This window comes from Belonocnema kinseyi, chromosome 6 (genome assembly GCF_010883055.1).
Source record: "Belonocnema kinseyi isolate 2016_QV_RU_SX_M_011 chromosome 6, B_treatae_v1, whole genome shotgun sequence".
NCBI classification, from domain to species: Eukaryota; Metazoa; Arthropoda; class Insecta; order Hymenoptera; family Cynipidae; genus Belonocnema; species Belonocnema kinseyi.
This window is the reverse complement of record NC_046662.1, coordinates 22,921,284-22,938,121: the sequence shown is the minus strand read 5'-3', so window position 1 is coordinate 22,938,121 and position 16,838 is coordinate 22,921,284.

The window sequence follows — 16,838 nt, the reverse complement described above, 5'->3', positions numbered from 1 at the left end:
TCTAGTCGGGAGTGGTGCTGACTGAAAACAGATGATTTGGAGCGATTCGCGCGCCATCTGTTGGTCATTCTAAGGACTTATTGAACTACCCTCGTACATTCAATAAATATTCCCATACGCGTATTCTTCCAATATGTTTGGTACTCTTGATATTCCCAAATAATCCAAAATATCACTAAATCTTCAGAAATATTCTGAAATATACTTTAACTTCCCTTCGCGCTCTATAAGTTTTTAAAGATTCCAAATTATTTAAAATGATTTTAAAAATTTTGAAGAAATTTCAGTAGAGTCTATGTATTATTGTGTGATTACAAAATATGTTCAAGTGTTTGAAAGAATTTGAGTGAATTTCAAAATAATTTAACGGGATTTAAAAATTCTATTAATTTAAAACGGATGAAAGTTCATAAATGAATTTCAAAAGATTTCAAGTAATTTTAAAGAATTCCTAAAGATTTCAGAAAAATTCCAAAAGTAGAAGAATCTTCAAGAGATTTTAAAGACTTTCAAATACTTTTAATGAGTTCAAGAGATTTTTAGTGATTTCAAGGGATTTCGTGGCATTTCAATCGATTTGATATAGTTTAAAAAGTTTCTAAAGAAATTAAAAATATTACAAAGCATTTTATACAATGTTTAAAAAATTCAAGAGTTTAAGGGTCTTCATGTAATTTAAAAATATCTTTATGTATTTAAAGAGATTTTCAAGAGTTTCAAGGGATTTAACGGGAGTTACTTGATTTGAAAATTTTTTATGTTTATAATTGAATTTCAAAACATTTCGAATTATTTAAAAGAGTTCAAGATATTTCTAAGGAATTTAAGGGATTTTAAGTAATTTTTCAGAATTTTTCAGAAATTTTGGTAAAATTTAAATAAGTTTTAAGATGTTAAAGTAATTTTAAAATATAAGTAATGTCCTTGAATTCTTCAAAGTCTGTTAAATATTTTGAAATCTTCGGAAATTTGTGAAAATCCTTTAAAATTCATTAAATTTCTAAAAATATATATTAAATTTTTTTAAATCTTTTAAATCCTACAGCTGTACGTTATATTTCAAATTTTGTTTCTCATAGTTCAAGCTAGGCTAACTAAAAAGCTTTAGGCGTTAGGAATGAGAAACTTATTGGGTTCGAACCCGCGGCGAATAAAAAAACTTTCATTGCGTACGATTACAAATAGTGTAATGATTGTTGAATAGTAAATAATTGTGTGCTTAAACATGTAAAGAAATATTAGAGTGTAATATTATTAATATAATAATAAAAAAGATTAATTTTTTTGTACCGAAAAATTGGTTCAACGCAATGTAAAACAAAGACGCTTTTAACTTTTATTAAACTACCAAGCGTATTCTCTACTATAGGATTAGTTCTATAAAATTTAATGGATATTTTTTTCCTTGTGCAAAATAACTCGAAACATTACGTAAATGTTCTTCTTGCTCTACTTCTATTAATTTTTCGTCAAATAATTTTATTCTTTACAGGAAGGTAGAGTGTGGAGCGTTAAGTTAGAAACCAAAACTAAGCCTCTGTTTTGCGCCCCAAATGGAAGATTTAGAATTTTATACCTATAAAAGCGCTAAAGTAGGGGCAAAAATCGTATGGGAACATCCTCTACTTTACAAGCTTAGCCCCTACAAATATTAGCACGAAGAGTGTCAAAGTAGGGCCTAGATTTTGACCCTGGAGAATATAAAATTCAATTCTTCAATTGTGAAAATTATTATGTTGGTCAAACGGGTGGATTACTTTCCACGAGAATAAAGGAATATCATGATAATTTTAGATAAAGCACAAAAAACGAAACTTTTTTCTAGTTATAGAACTATTTTGTAAATTTGGTCAAAAAACAAGATTCTATTTAGAATACTCTTTTATCGTATTTTCCAGGCAGGGAAATTTGAGAAAACGTTCATCTATAATTTTCATTTATTCTTAAAATAATGCTTCTTTACTTTGTTTATGGAACATCGATTTTGCTCAATTTGTTTCAGAGATATTACGTTTCAAAGGTCAATTTTGCAAAATAGCCCAGTGTGCTATCCCTTATTTATATCTTACTTATTTGTGAGTCTTATTTATACCTTAATATATCCTATTTGTACTTATTGATATCTCTTATTTTTAGAACAGAAAGCGTAACATAATTATTGTAAAGTAATTATACGAGTATATAGATATTTATTTAATAACCTTTGTTCGAAACGACGCACAAGTCAGTCAGAACAATGTTGATATTACATCCTTTTTTCAAAAAATGCCTATGATAAATGAGAATGGGTTAAAACATGTACAAATGCATATCCTTATATTTTTCGTTTTGAGTAATATTTTTATTTTGTTATTTCTATTTGTTTTTGCAGGCTTGGGATATTCATTGAAGTCTGAGCGAATACATCATCTTCCTGTTCCAGCTTCTCCTCCTCAATATTTTCCCGTCTTTCGCCAGCTTTACTCTAGAGACCCTCCTCAAGGTGTCAATATTAATCCGGAAAGACCAAGTTCAAAAGTTTTTTTAGTAAACGTAGAAGGTTTTATCGTTGCAGCAGTCCTTTCAGATCGTATTAACGGACTACATGGTAACATTAACGGTGAAGATAAACTGATTCTAATCAAAAATTCTGATAGAGAAATTTATCATGCGATGGAAAACACAGAAGTTCTTTATTATCATATAGGCGCTATGCTCCACCATGAAATGTTATTTCTAGAGCCCTGACAGCACGCTCTTTAATCAAATCAATAAAGCAAAATATAAAGCAATTTCGTTTTGTAAAGCAACGTTTGTAAGCCCAGCCCCCTAGCCTAGATCTAGGTCTAGCTTGAATTTTGCAACGGCTCGAGCTTGGGCCCTACTAGTTTCAAAGTTCCTAAAATTGATGACAGGGTAGCGTAGATTATTTCTTTTTGTTAACTCATTATTTACAAGTTTCAAGTATAAAGCTTTACAAAGTGGCAAATGTTAAAATTTTAATCCTTAAGTCTCCTGAAAGGAAATTGGCGTGATAGTTTGAGCCGAACGCAATTTACAAGTTTTGTGCAATTCAGTCATTGAAATTTGTGGTGATGGTGATGATTGATCATGGTTGATAAAGGATATATAAGTCATGCTTGAAATTACATTGATAAAAGTTCCAAAAATAAAAAGCACTTTAAGAGTCTGAAGACATCGAGCAATCGGCGGCATCCCTTATTTACGCGGTGAAAGTACAAGTTATTACTTATATAAATAATAAATAATATATTCATATTGAGATTGCACGTGACTTCTAACCTCAAACTAAGAAAACTTTTTAGTCCGAAGATTTTTTTACAGCCAATTTAGGTTTTGATTTTTAAATATTAAATAAATATTTACTTTTATTCTCTCCAAACCTCTTTAGTCTATAAGTATGAAAATGTGTTTAAAAAAGCTGATAAATAAGTTAATTGATTTGTCAACTTTAAATTTAAATAAAAAACATTTCTGCTTTATTTCGTATTTTAATTGAGAAAATAATAAATGGGTAAAAATCGATAATGAACTAGTGCCCAGCCTGGGCCAAGCTTGATGATCTGGCTTGGAAATATAACCCGCCTCTGTCAGGTTTGACGTTTTATTCGAGTTTGGCGTAGGCTATATCACCAGGCCAGTGATACTTAATTAAATCATAACATAATTATTTCCTTCCCATAAAAAATATCAATCTACGGGATTTACTGAAGACCCTGCTTTTCTAAAATTTCCCAAAATTTATCGAAAACTTATCCTACTTTATGCAAAAAGTCGCAATGTTTATTTGAGAAGTGACTTAATTGTATTAGGAAAAATTTGACCATTAATTCATAATTTATAATGATGAAAAAAATAATTTAATACGACACGTGTATTCAAGGTTGCACATAGTTATTTATGTCGATATCGTTAAGTAAACACACAAATATTCCACCTTAAAAGCTATTATATTACTTTATGATATTTTTATTTGCATATTTTTCATGGTCGACTTTACGTCGGGAGTCTCGGTATGATTTAAAAGCAGGCACATAAATTATTTAATTATAATATTTATGAACGTTATTTCGTTTTTTAGTTCATATAGTGACTAGTATATACTATGTTGATTTAAAGAAGCAGGATATTGAGTTGCTCAAAAAATCCTCAACTGCTTAGTTTTCTTCATAATCAGAGAAAATGAAGTTTGCAGTTACCCTGTTTCAAATCTTAGCTGTCCTCTTTACTTTTGTTGGTTAGTATAATAATCGAATATCTGATCTTATAATATCTGAAATTTGCATAAATGTCTATTTGCATTTTTGATGGTCAAATAATTCTTTTTTCTAAACTTTCTTATAAATAGTACAAATGACTTCAAACAGAAAAGTTCATCTTCAGCCAAGAAAATTGAGTTTTTACCATGAAAGATATAGTTTCAATTTAAAAAGACGAATTTTTAACGAATCAGTTGAATTTTGCACTGAAAAATATAACTTTAACAAATAAGTTGCGATTTCATCAAAATAATTAAATTTTTAACAATGAAATTGAATTTTTGTACGAATAGACGAATTTCACAGATGTTCTACTTTCAATCAAGTACAGTGAAACTCTTCTATAGTGCAGATTTTGGGGCTGACGGTTCGTTCGATTTAACTCATTATAGCCAGCTCCGCTTTTGTTTATTCACGTATGAGTGCTCGCCTGAAAGACAACCGCAGACCCCGCAACCTCCGTGCAGCCCGTGTTATACCTACTTGCAGCGCGACCTCAGTTCTCGGAAGGGCTATAGAAGGGAGGTCTTTTGAAGGATTTCACTGTAGTTGAATTTCGGATCAAAAATGAACTATTTTTAATAGGTAGTATCAACAAAATATTTAAATGTTCAACAATTTTTAAAAAAATAGTTGACTTTTTTGGGTACTATTAATTCAGTTTGCACTCGAGTAAAAGAACGAAAAGAGGGAAGAATGTGAAGACGGAAATATAAAAGAGATTTTTAAATTTATCAGGGCGATCTTTCGCAAAATTTTCCAACTATTTCCAAATTTATCATCATTAAACTTACAAAACGTGATCTAAGTTCGTAACGTAATTCCCCCTCTGAAATTGGCAACGTAATTTATGGAAAGCCCCTTGTGTATCAACCCTAAGATACTCAATTACATTGAATGCGTTTTTTTTATATCAGTGGTTCTAATTAATTCCTTAATTTTAATCATTTCTCCTTTTTCTCACAGATTTAGTATTTTCGGCACGCCCTTCTGAAGTACATCCTCATCCCATTAGACCTTCTTCTCCACTTATAAATGTAGGGATCTTCTACGTATTTTATGAAAATGTGCCTATTTCTGATGTTGATATTATGTCGAAAAAAGCAAATCGTTTATTAACAGACAGACACGCATTTATCGTTGCAACACTCAACGATGATGCTATTATTTGTGGAATATATCGTGAAGAGCCAGGTGTAGGGCCACCGATTATAATACGAAGAAATCGAACATCAGAAATTCATGAAATTTATAAAGCCGAAACTGAGTCTTTTCACATAGGTGAACATATTCAACTCGAGTATCTTATACTGGAGTCCAGGCACCAAAATAATCGTTAATCCAGTCAGTTAGGAAAAAAATCAATTTCGTTAGGTAAACCATGTTTCTGAAGATATGAGTATTTTGCTAGCTTCTTAGTAAGTATAGTATTTATGGATCAAGTTTATCAAGCGGAAACCATTTCGAAATTTCGTCTGAAATTGAAAACAAAATCTAGGTTCCAGCATACTTAATCCGAGATGCTTGAAGTTTATAGATTCTCCTTATAAATGTTCAGACAAGGGAGCAGACGTCTTATTTTTAGGCATAATGGATGGAGTAGACCTAGTCGTATGTAAGGTACTATAAAAAGCTACACTGTTGAATTGCTCGTCGAGAAAGCTTAAAATCACATACAATGTCATAAAAATTCTTATTGCTGCAGTTGGTGCATCAATTCTTCAATACAATTTTGTACTGTTTTATAATTGACTCTTTTAAGGAAGCCACTATGACATCCATTGTTTCCTCTGGAAATATCCTCTTCGTATAAATTTCTCAGATCAGATTCCGGCACCAAGGAAAGTGAGGATTTCAAAGGATGCAGTAAAGGTAACATTTTGTTTTTTCTGTGAAAGGATTGCTACCCTATATGCTTTATCTGTTTTAATGAGTTTGAAAGTTCTCCAAATCTTAGACTTAGAGTAAAGTCTTGCGATTTTTTTATAAGCGAAAGTGGCTGATTCGCGTTGGGTGATTAGGTTTTTAATACGAGACTGACTCTCTGCTTCAATATAGTCTTTTGAAACAATATAAGAATCAAAAATCAATATATTTCTCTTCTCAAACCACTTTATTAAGTAAGTGAATGCATTGGTGTTGTCTGAATGAAATGAGACTTCGCATTCATAATTAATTTTAAAATATAGAAATTAAAAAATATGTATGGTAGTCTCTACATTCTGTAAGCAAACGTGGAACGAGATTGCTAAAACTAGAAAATTATCTAAGTATAACTTTAACAGTAAGTCCTTTTCTCTTAGATAATTTACCACTAGCTACGAAACTTTAGTAAAAACATACGGGCTGATATTCAACTTTCGGTAACTTTTATTATTTAGTACATGGAGAAGGCCATCTTAGCACCTGATTTTTTTTCCAAAAAACCTATACAACCTGCCGGGTGATGTTGCTGCGATGACGCCTGATTCTAGGACGCTTTTCCCTTGAAATTTGAAAGTCTCGAAATTCCTTGTCAAGAAGCTCCTGGTGTTTAAATTACCCAAGGGTTTTGTTAATTAATTTCTATGTACAAAATGGGTCTTCATGTCCTTTCTCATCTTCTCAAGCAATTTAAGATCATTAACTTTTCAGTAATTTATCTACACGAAAGAAGGTTGGATTAACTGACGACGACTTCAACCTTTTTCTAGTATGTTTTAATATCTTGGAGTCACTACAACTTTTCCCGCTTCTAAAACTGAGTGGTGTAGCTCTTTAATAAGTTTTCTCGCATTGACCAGCATTTCTAAGTAATTCAACGCATTAAGATCCTTTTCTCCCAGTAAATTTGTAATTTTTGGACTTATAACCGACAACGTAGAACCAGCTAAGCATTGTGTGCTTTGAAAATATTCTTCACATTCATCACCAAGATCATTCATGGGAAGCTTTACTTTCGAATTCACCTGAAGAGATTTAAATTAATATCATCCTGCCTCGGATATTGTTTCAATAATACATTCATGAATGAGCCAATTATCTCTTTTTCTATCCTAAGAAAGTTACGACCTGGATTTGTGCTGTTCCTATGTAATTGTCTCACCAGTCGAATGGTCGGACTTCTTTCATCTTATGAATGAGCCTATTAACATAATTTGAATGTACTGACCAGGCTGATTTTTTGGGGCAGAGGAGCGAGAACTAGATCAATATCAAGTGTGCGAACTTTGTGCAAGAATGAGTCTGCGCTTTTTCCTACTTCTAGGATGTCTCGATCTTGACTTTATAATAATTATAGACCTGCAAATTCGGTAACTTTTTGATTGAGTGCAGGATACACTTTGAGAACATCCAGAAGAGGAAGTAGAAGAAGATCTATCTCGACAAATGAGCGTCCTGATTTTTCATTTAAAATACTCGACTTCTTTCAAAAAACAGTTTAAATCACTACTTTTCTTTGGCCTATATTACTATTGTCGATCTTTTTTCTTAGATTATCTCGAATTATCCACATTAATGGTCGAAATAAATTTTTAATTACAAAAATTTGCAGGCAATATTACGTAGAATGAAATTAACAGATTTTTTCGCTTGTTTTTATAGGTGAACTTTTCATTGGAGAATAGATAACAAGAAGAATGGAAACACGCACATCGAGCCTTCACATATCTTCAAGAGCGCTAGAACTAGACCAAGCTACCATTTTTTCAAATTTATTATTTTAAGATATCAATGAATAAATACCTTCAAATAAAAACTCCTCGCCTCGCCTCGCACGCATGTCGCTATTCACTCGCTATGCCTCGCGATAGCCAGCCTCTGCCTCCGCGGCTAATAGTACATAATACCCTGCACAATTCAAAAACGTTTACTTTTTCACGATATTTTCGCTAAAATGTGAACTGAGTTTTATTTTTCCTTTAATTTTCTTTTGAATGGATACTGTTATATAGTTACTTCAAATTTAATCTCTTTCGGTTAAAAATTCTATTATTTGGTTGAAGATTGAACTATATTTTTGATGATATATTTTTTAACTGAATATTTAACTCTACTAGTTTTAATCGAGAAATTATCGTTTTCAGTTGAAAATTCAATCATTAAGTTTTTCATTGACAATTTTTTTTTTGTAGAAAATTCTTCTATTATGCTTGTTAATTCGAATGCTTCGTTAGAAATTTTAAAGATGTGGCCTTCTTCGTTCGCCAATCCAACAGTTTGGTTGAAATCTTTGTTCCTTCTTGACACTAAAATCTTTTCTCATAAAAAATTCCACTCTTTCCCTAAAATTTTTTGGTTGAAATAACAACTATTATATTTTTCTTTGAGAGATAATTGTTTCTTTTTGAAAATTCAACCACCTCGTAGAAATTTGAACCTCTATGTTAAGAATTTTGTTTGTTTGTCAACAATTTATCATTTGGGTTAAAAACCAAACTATTTTGCAGAAAATATAATTATTTTGTTAAAAATTGAACTGTTAAGTTAGGAAATTAATGATTCAAAAAACGTAACTGTTTTGGTTTAGAAGCGTCTTTCTTGATAGAAAACTTGTCCTTTTAGATTTAAATGTCAAATATCTACCAATAAAACTCGTCTTTTGGGAATAGCAATTCTAGTACTTCAATGAAAATTATCGTTTTAATTGCATATTTAGCTAACCTATTATTAGTTTAAAATTGATCATATTTTGTCGAATATCAAATTATTAAATTAAATGTTTTGCTTAAAAAATGTTGGCGGAAATATCAACTACGTCTTAAATATTTTTCTGAAAGAATTAATCTTTTCTTTATGAAAATTAAATAACTTGATTGTAACTTAATTTTCGTTGTTAAAAAATCATTCTTTTCGTGGAATGTTTAACAATTTTGTAAAATATGTATTTATTTTGTTAAAAGTTTAAATATTTAGTTGAAAATTCGATGATTTTGTTGAAAATTGTACTGTTTTGTTAAAGATTATTCACTTTCGTTGATACAAAATTTATGCTTTCAGATTAAAAAGTCTATGCTCTCAAAAAAAAAATCGTCCTTTTTGGCTTGACTATTTACCTTTTTCAAGATTAATTAATTTAACTGAATATCTGGCTTTTCAATTATTGGTTTAAAATAATCATTTTTGAGAGTTGGAATATTTAGTATATTCTATTTTTACAAAATCGTCTTTTGGCTTGACTATTAAACAGCTTGTTTGAAAATTCATCTTGTAGTTAGCAACTGTAACCATTTTGTTTAAAATTTATCTTCGTGGTTTAAAAATTCGGTGATGCTGTTACAAATTTATTTTTTTTATTAACATTTAAGTATTTTGTTAAAAATTAAACTCTTTTGTTAAAAACTCATCTTTTCAGTTTGAAATTAAACTGCTTTTCAGAAAATTCGTGTTGAGAATTGAAAATTCTTTTATTTTGGATTATAAATTTTGTTGCAAACAAGTTATTGGTCGAAACTTCCATAATGCTCATGATTATTCATGTCATCATTAGATTCGTAAAACGATACTTACCCTCATCTTTTATATTAGAAAGTATGAGTTTAACTACTTTGTTTAAAAAGTCTCTTTGGTTTGGAAGTGAAACTATTTTATTTCAGCCATTTTTGTTTCTGCTAACAGACTTGGTATATTTAATAATGAAATCTTCTGGTGTAACATCCTCTTGCTGACAGAGCCGAAGACAGATCTGTTTCTCCTCACCATAATGCAGGGATTTTTCATATAATTACACAGACCGACAAATTTAATGGCCAGAGACCAGACCTAACATTTTCGAAGGATTTTGATGTGCTGAATCCGAATCCGAGCTCAGAATTGCTCCTGTACGTCAGTTTTTTAAGATATCCTAACCTAAAAGTACAAAAAAAGCGTTTTTAGCTTTGTTTGAGGTTATGTAACCGAACAAGAAAAATGTCTACCACAAAAGGTAATATGGAATTTGAAAGTTCTAATTTTCCCCTTTCAAACCTAGCTGGATTTATTAGGATATCTTTACTTTTCATCAAAATATTGTAATTTGAAATTTTTTATTTTATCGTTTTAACCCATTAACGCTGAGGTGTTCAGATTTACACAACGCATTCTCTATTGCTGACGGTACGATATTTTTTCTTCAAAATATCTTAGGGCACATTGATAAAACAAAAGAAGACGGACTGCGCGTAATGCTACTGCGCACTCTCCGTGCATTCTAATGTTCACATTCGCTATATGTGCACGCCGTTCTACGGCGCAGACAGTCTTCGATCCCTAGCTGGCTCACTGAGCTGGTGACGCTTTTATGATGTGTTATGCGTAAGTGATGAAATTCGTTTTTTGCTACGAATCTTTCCGTGTTAGAGATCACGTTTGAGTAGCGGGCTAACGGTTAGATGCGTAGGTAATAAAATTCTTTTCGTATTTGAAATTTGTCTAGCGGTTACATTTCGTGTCGATCGTGATTTTTGTATATACTGAGTTTTAGAATTTCCACGTTACTGTTCATTATAAGAAAAAAAATGAGTTGAAGAACTCCTTGCGCTAAGAAAGTTAATACGTTTTGTCACGTTTGTGGAAAGTATGAAACGTAGAAATACCGTCGATCAATTAATGATTCGCTAAAAACGTCATACTTCAACTGTTATGGGACTTCAATGAAAAATTTTGATAAACCGTGGGTACCAACCTCAATTTGTCATGCTTGTAGATTAAATTTGTCAAATTGTGAAGATAAAAGTACCAAGACGCAGACTGTTATTCAACCACCTGTTTGGTGTGAGCCCAACGATCATGATACTAATTTTTACTTTTGCTTATGCAAGGCAGGATGTTTTCCTGAAAAGTATTTGGAGAAGATCGTTTACCCTGATGTAAAAAGTGTTACACCAGCCAAGATTGGTATTAGAAATCACTCTGAAAACAAAAGTGACCAATCAACTCACGAATCACTGGACACTGACAATCCTAACACAACTAAAGATTCTTCTTGAGAAAAATCAGATGATGAAAGTCCTAAATTTTTTTGACCAAGACGGATTAGACGATTTTATACGTGAGCTTGATCTTCCAAAAGATAAAGCTGAACTTTGCGCTTCAAGACTCAAAGAGAGGAAACTATTGTTACTTGGCACTAGAGTAACTGTTTAAAGAAATAGAGAAGTAGAATTGTGTACGAGTATTGTAATGATATCGAAGTACTCATTAATTTACACAAAATAAACTTATATACACCAGAGGATTGGCGTCTTTCCATAGAATCGTCTACAGAAAGTCTGAAAGTAGTACTATTATATAATGGAAATAAGTACGCTGCAATTCCAGTAGGTCACTCAACTACACTGAAAGAATCTTATGATACTTTCCAATTACTCCTGATAAAAATAAAATACAATGTCCATAATTGGCTTATTTTTAGTGACTTAAAAATGATAAACCTTATAATAGGTTTACAATCAGGAAACATTAAATACCCTTGTTTTCTTTGCGTTTCGAACAGTCGTGCAAGGGATGAACATTGGATAAGGGGGAATAGGCCAGACAGATTAGAGTGGACAGTTGGTCAGTATAATGTTGTTTATGGAACTCTTGTTGACAGAATGAAAGTATTATTGCGACCGCTCCATATAAAACAAGGGTTAATGAAGCAATTTGTGAAAGCCCTAAACACCGAAGGAGAATTTTTCAATTATATCAGCTCTACATTTCCGAATTTAAGTGATGCCAAAGTTAAGGAAGGTATTTTTGTTGGGCCTGATATAAGAAAACTTATCGAAGATGATGACTTTATCAAAACCATGACATCTATTAAAAAGGATCCATGGTTGAGTTTCAAAGATGTTGTACAGAAATTTTTAGGGAACAATCGAGATCCAAAGTTTAAAACTATTGTATCTAGTATGTTAAAGAATTTTAAAAGATTAGGTTGTTTGATGAGTATGAAATTACATTTTCTCAAATCTCATTTGGATTATTTCTCAGAAAATGTTGGAGCATTCAGTGAAGAAATGGGCGAACGCTTTTATCAAGACTTTCACCAAGAAAAGCAACATTATCAAGGTCAATGCAATGTAAGAATGATGGCCGACTCTTGCTGGTCTTTGCAAAGAAATGATAATGACCCTACTCGTCATAAACGAAAGTCTCTTCAGAGATCGTTTGACAAGAAGCGCGAACGTTTCCATAAGAAAACAAGCAATTAGTTTCACCTTCATTGGACATACAATCTTAAGTCTTGCCTTAACTGGCTGAGCAATCGTAAGTCTTGCCTTGACTGGCTGGACGATTCAAAGTCTTGCCTTGACTAACTGGGCGATTCAACGTCTTTCCTTGACTCGCTGGGCAATACAAAGTCTTGCCTTTATTGGCTGGGCAATTCAAAATCTTTCCTTGATTGGTTGGGCAATCGAAAGTCTTTCATTAATTGGCTGGGCAATCTAAAGTCTTTCCTTAATTGGCTGGACAATCTAAAGTCTTGCCTTAATTGGCTTGAAAATATTAAGTACTTCCTTGCGTATCTGGACAATCCCAAGTCTTGCCTTAACTGAATGGGCAATGGTAAGTCTTACCTTGACTGGCTGGGCGATTCAAAGTCTTGCCTTGACTGACTGGGCGATTCAAAGTCTTGCCTTGACTGGCTGGGCAATTCAAAGTCTTTCCTTGATTGGTTGGGCAATCTAAAGTCTCTCCTTGATTGGCTAGGCAATCTTAAGTCTTTCCTTGCTTGACTGGGCAATCAAAAGTCTTGCCTTAATTGACTGAGAAATATTAAGTACTTTCTTGCGTAGCTGGACAATCTTAAGTCTTGCCTTAACTGAATGGGCAATCGTAAGTCTTGCCTTAACTAGCTGGACGATTCAAAGTCTTGCCTTGACTGACTGGACGATTCAAAGTATTGCCATGACTGGCTGGGCGATACAAAGTCTTGCCTTCATTGGTTGGGCAATTCAAAGTCTTTCCTTGATTGGATGGGAAATCTAAAATCTTTCCTTGATTTGCTAGGCAATCTAAAGTCTTGTCTTAATTGACTGGAAAATATTAAGTACTTTCTTGCGTAGCTGGACAATCCCAAGTCTTGCCTTAAATGAATGGGCAATAGTAAGTCTTTTCTTGAATGGCTGGGCAATCTAAAGTCTTGTCTTGACTGGCTGGACGATAAAAAGTCTTGCCATTATCGGCCTTAGTAAGCTGGAAAATCCTAAGTAAATTTACAGTATTGAATGAATCATAATAGTAAAATTGGTTTTTTTAAAGCCCTAACTGTTTTCCATATTCGCTCTTCTAGAAGTTATAACAAAAACTGAGCCAATCGAAAAGGAACACCCGAAAACCCCTCAGATAAAATTTTAAAGGGACAATGGCATACCATCTCGGCGTTAGTGGGTTAATACGCTAAATTGAAAAATTTCAGTTCAAGGTTAGCCCACTTGTAGTGTGAAATTCAATTATTTCACGAAATGTAAACGACTAAATTCGCTACTCCCAGGGTTAGGTGGGTTAGCCTGCTTATGATTTGGTAGGGGTGATTTCTGGGCTTAGGTGGATTAGCAGGTAGGTGGGTTAACCCACTTGTGGCATGGAACTTCATTATTCCAAGAAAAATATGCGACTAAACTTATTGTTCCCAGAGTGAAGTGGGTTAGCATACTTGTGGCTTGTTAGGGCTGGTTTCTCCCCCTAGGAAACGGCTTCCGTAGAAAGAAAAAGACACGGGTTCCATATTCTTTATTGTTTTATCAATGTGCAAAATTTGGTTCTAAGCGACTGTACGCTTTTTTGTTGGTATTTTGTGCGGGATCCTTTGTTCTTTTTTAAAGCCTTAAATTGTGCCCGCCATATTGGATCTTCTAGGGGTTATAATAAAAAATTGACACCGGCAATAGAAAGGGCACCCACGAAAACCCCTTAGATAATATTTTGAAGAAAAAATATTCTGCCGTCAGCAATAGAGAATGTGTTGTGTAAATTGAACACCTCAGCGTTAATGGGTTAAAACGTTAAGATAAAAATTTCAAATTACAATATTTTGGTGAAAAATAAAGATATCCCAATAAATCCAAGTAGGTTTGAAATGGGAAGATTATTACTTTCAAATTCAATATTAGCTTTGTGGCATTTTTCTTGTACAGTTACATAACCTCGAAAACAGCTAAAAAACGCGTTTTTTGCACTTTTAGGTTAGGATATCTTGAAAACCTGACGTACAGAAGAAATTTTAAGTTCTCATTCGGATTCAGCGCATCAAAATCCTTCGATAACGTTTGATCTGCTTTCTGGCTTTTGACTTTTGTCAAATTTTGTCGGCCTGTGTTATTGACCAGAGAAGAGCTCATGTTAAAAATAAAAACCCTAAAGTTTAGTGCTGCTTTAACATTGTGAACTTGCACAATAATTTTCTTAAGCCTATATAATTTTTGTTCTAATTGAAATGTTTTGCTAAAAATTTAATAATACTTTAGGTTAGGAGTGGGCTTTTGTTTTATCTGTGATTTTGATTTCACAGCCTGATTTTCGACTCAACTTAAAAATGCATATGTTGTTGGTTATCTAGTTTAATACTGTCCCCCTTCAACTACCCTTTAAATAAATCATAAAGTGGATTCTAAATAAAATTTGTGTTGCAAAAAAATGTTATTAATAACAAAAAGAATGTGTCCTGAATACTCTGCCATTTTTAGATTTCGAAATACAGAAATAATTTTTGTAAGTACTTTTTTCAGTACTTTGAAACTTTAGTTTAAGGATCTAGAATGGAAAATCCGAGAAAACTATTTTTTACAACAAAACCGAATTTGTGAAATCTAAGATGAGCAAGTGACTAGAAACAAAATTTTAATTTAAAAAATTGATTTTAAATTTATTCAGAATTTTAATTATAAGAATCAATTAAACAAAATTCAATCTTAAAAATTAATTTTCGAAAAATTAAATTTTAATGTTTTTCAATACTGATTGTTTGTTTTTTACAATTAAGGATTTACTCGTCAGCAACATTCTAGAAATTTTAGTCTTTTTACCAAAAACTTCGGAACGGGAATCTGAAGTAATGTTTTCTTAATTAAGGTGAAACGTGTTGAGCCATTTATTAGCGAGAGGAAGCAAACTGAGGTGTTATGTTTAAATTATGTTTATTTTTTTTATAAGAAAATACGTAAGTATTTGTATAAAAATGTTCGAAATATTTTATAAATCATTTCTTTGATATATTTATAGGCAAATGTGTATTTAATTCAAACACACATTTTTGTGACTGCAGTATTTAAAAAAATCAACTTTTTGTCCAACTTAATAAGAGCAACTTTCTGTGTAAAATATTTATTTAGTGATTTGTCTTTTTCAATTTAAACATCTTTTTTAGAAACTGAGAAAAACCTACACAAGTTTCTTAAAGAAGTATTATTTATTTTACGCGAAGAATGAAAAGATCATAAAAACAAGATTTGTGTTATTAAGGAAGAATATTTTGCGGGCAAAAAACGATTTCCTGGGTCGTAATATTTTTCTCTACGATTTTAGTACAGAGAATTTTATCGATGGAATTTCTTTAAAGAGCGTATTTGCTAGAAGTGGTCAATTCTTAGGGGTACTATATACTTAGCACGTGCTTCATAGCCTACAGGATAAAGAGAAAACTTACTAGAGCCTAGTTAGTTTCAGTAGAAACTCATAGTTATTGTCAGGCAATATGGTAAGACTGAAGTTCAGATGACTCCAGCAGTTATACTAACAATTTAGTATTCTTTAACCATTTTGTAATTTCACAATAAAAAAGAACAATTCAAATTATAATTATTATTTATTATAAATATATAATAATAGCATCATCAATCGCGCGCCATGCGCGCATGTAGTTTCTTGGTTTAAAGGGCAAAATCATTTGGAATGCAAAATAAAAATTGCGAATAGCTATTTATCTTTCAGGTTTATTTGTCGGTTAGCTTATATTAATATAATTTTCCTATGAATCTGGAGAAAATTAAAAAAGATTTTTAAAAATTTCAGATATGATAAGACAAAATTTCAGCAAAAAAGTTATTCTTTAATAAAAAAAAAAAACAGTTGAATTCATCCAAATAAGAAAAATTTTCAAACAAAATAGTTGAATCCTCATCCAATTTTATTTTCATTGCAAACATATGAATTTTTCACAAAAAGGTTAATTTTTTACCCAAAAAGACAAATTTTCATCTTAAATGAAAAGGATGTATCTTCAACCAAATAAATTACTTGTCAATAAAGCAGTTCAATAATAACCAATTAAACGGTGTACTTGAAAGGACTTTTGGATTTTATAGTGAAATTTTAGATTTTTCTGTTGGATATGTTGCTATGACTTCATGCACATATTTTAAGCTCCAAATTAAAATCTTTCGACGGTCCCTTTTCGAGATAATGCCCTTTTTCTGTCATTTTTGCGAGTTTGCTGGGAAAAATCTCATGAAAGTGTTCCAAACTGCCTTTCTTTTCTACATTTTCTCAGAATAACTTATTTTTGTCCCAAAACTGATACGCCCTTAGAGCCCTTTTCCAGGTAAGGGACTTTGTCTAAGAAAATTTCCTAATTATACTGCAAAATGCTAACAAGAGTTTTTCAAATTTTATATTTTTTTATATATTATCTACAAT